Source organism: Triticum urartu, chromosome 7 (assembly GCF_003073215.2).
Source record: "Triticum urartu cultivar G1812 chromosome 7, Tu2.1, whole genome shotgun sequence".
Taxonomy (NCBI): Eukaryota; Viridiplantae; Streptophyta; class Magnoliopsida; order Poales; family Poaceae; genus Triticum; species Triticum urartu.
This window is the reverse complement of record NC_053028.1, coordinates 20,759,548-20,762,662: the sequence shown is the minus strand read 5'-3', so window position 1 is coordinate 20,762,662 and position 3,115 is coordinate 20,759,548.

Here is a 3,115-nt window from a genome sequence, read left to right as displayed (position 1 = left end):
CAAAAATTATAAACGTTCTGTTAGTGCCATTAGTTTCAAATTTGAATAGTTAAAATTACTGTGTTTAATATTACTGTGTTTAAAATTCAAAGTTTTTTTTCCAGTTTTTTTGTTTGGTTTTCTGCATTATTTATTTTCTTTTGTTTTTTGCTTTAATTTTTAATTCTTTTTGCTTTTAGGTCAGCAAAATTAAAAACTTTCTGTTAGTGCCATTAGTTTTAAAAATTATAAACTTTCTGTTAGTGCCATTAGTTTTCAAATTTGAATAGTTAAAATTTGAATTCTTTGAAATTTGTGTGAATCACAAGTTTGTGATTAACTTTACTAAAAAAATGAGCATAGATGCGCCTATAGAGAGAATTCAACCTAAAATGATAATAAATTTCTATGAATTTCAGATAAATTCACTATGAATTTAGGTCAAATTCCCTGTATAAGGGCATCTATTTTCACTTTGAGAGGAGCTCAACAAGGCAGAGAGGGACGGGCTTATAAACCGGTGTGAGCGCCCTTCGGTTGGCGAGGTGGGACTAAACTCTGACCGCAACGAGGACCAACCCTTTAGTCCCGGTTTGTGGCACACACCGGGACTAATGGTCATGGGCCAGGGGCGAGGCGCATTGGTCCCGGTTCGTGCGTGGAACCAGGACCAAAAGGTCCAAACGAACCGGGACCAATGGCCCACGTGGCTGCCCTCTTGAGTGTTCTTGGTGAGAACATAGTTGACAAGGAAGAACTACTTTGGCATGTCCAAATGGTATCAATTTTCTACAATGCTTTCCTATGCCCAAATAACCATCCTCCACAAAATTTCAGCTCACTCCATTCATTATTTTGAGCCCAGCTTCAACATTCATATTTTTGTCCAGCGTGGTACTTTGCAAAGCAAGTACCACCAAGGATCCTCCTTTTGAGCTAAAAATTTGTGAAGACATTCTCCTTAGTAGATGATCACCCTCAGCCAAAACTCACGCCCATTGGCCATGTGCATTTCCCGTATCGCTAATCAAACACTTGGCTACTAATTCATGTTTGAGCATCGATCGGTCTCCTCGTGAGAATCTTATGTTGTAATTTTCTTCCTAGCACCAACCTGGGGAGTGCCAATCCACTAGACATGCCTAGGCCGCCCAGAACACATGGCAACACCACGGTCACGCGGTGACCACGCGGCGGGCATGCGAGTTTACGCGCTCTAGAGTTGGGGCCCTCGGCCACCACCCAAACCTCGACGTATCACCACCAAACCATGTATTTATGATTAAATAGGTCCTTATGTAACTAGAAATGAGTTTTGGAAAAAATAAATAGCAAACTATGAGGCAGCTGCAGTTCAAATTTGACCCGCTTCCAGCTGAATCGGCGTAAATTTGTCTTTTTCATGAGAGGTGGATAAAAACATTTTACACCCAATCATCTTATCAATTGTACATTAAATATGTCCTAGTTTTTGAGAAAATTGATTTGGTCAAATTTTGCAACAATTATTTGGTAGGTCCTTCACAAGAAAAACCTCCTTTTGGGCACTCAAAAATGGAAAATGGTTTTTTCGTCCAAAGAAAATGAAAACTTCCTTAGGCAACATTGTTTGCCATTCCAATATGCACCCTTGTGCACAATATGAGATCATTTGACCAAACTATGCCATGGATGTGGCCATAAGATTGATCATTTGGCTTGAAAGCCATTGATCTCCACACGTGATAGCTCGTTTCTGATAACACTTTTTAAAAATAATTGCCGTATTACAAGTTAGTTATTTTTCCTAGGAACTTGGCCACATACAATGACACAATGCGAAGGTTTCCCAATTTTTTGATTTTTTTTGAATTTTTTATGCCCGTTTCAAAATGCGGTCAAAACGGCGGGAATGACCGTTCCTAGCTAGTGGTTGAATCTTGGAACTTTTTTGGTGTTTCTATGATTAAATAGATACTTATGTACCTAGAAATGATTTTTGAAAAAAATAAAGAGCAAACTACAAGGTAGCTACAGTTCAAATTTGACCCGCTTCCATCTGAATCGGCGGAAATTTGCCTTTTTCATGAGAGGTGGATCAAAACTTTTGACACCCAACCATTTGGTCAATTGTGCATTAAATATGTCCTAGTATTCTAGAAAAATGATTTGGTCCAATTTTGCAACAAATATATGGTAGGTCCTTCACAAAAAAAACCTCCTTTTGGGCACTCAAAAAATGGAAAATGGTTTTTTCGTCGAAAGAAAGTGACAACTTCCTTAGGAAACATTGTTTGCCATTCCAATATGCACCCTTGTGCACAATATGAGATCATTTGAACAAACTATGCCATGGATGTGGCCATAAGATTGATCATTTGGCTTGAAAGCCATGGATCTCCACACGTGATAGCTCGTTTCTGAGAACACTTTTTTAAAAATAATTGCCGTATTACAAGTTTGTTATTTTTCCTAGGAACTTGGCCACATATAATGACACAATGCGAAGGTTTCCCAATTTTTTGATTTTTTTTGAATTTTTTATGCCCGTTTCAAAATGCGGTCAAAACGGCGGGAATGACCGTTCCTAGCTAGTGGTTGAATCTTGGAACTTTTTTGGTGTTTCTATGATTAAATAGATACTTATGTACCTAGAAATGATTTTTGAAAAAAATAAAGAGCAAACTACAAGGTAGCTATAGTTCAAATTTGATCCGCTTCCAGCTGAATCAGCGGAAATTTGTCTTTTTCACGAGAGGTGGATCAAAACTTTTTACACCCAACCATTTGGTCAATTGTGCATTAAATATGTCCTAGTATTTTAGAAAAATAATTCGGTCCGCTTTTGCAACAAATATATGGTAGGTCCTTCACAAAAAAACTCATTTTGGGCACTCAAAAAATGGAAAATGAAATTTTCGTCCAAAAAATGTAATTTTTTTAGGCAACATTGTTTGCCATTCCAAGATGCACCTTTGTGCAAAGTATGATATAATTTGAACAAATTATGCCATTCCAAAATGCACCCTTGTGCAAAAAATATAATAGAAACACATAGAAAAACACAATTACGTATGCTTTGTTCTCATTGGTTGAAATGTTTGTGCCATGGATTGATGACATGGCATCCATCCATCCATCCATCCACCCATCCCAT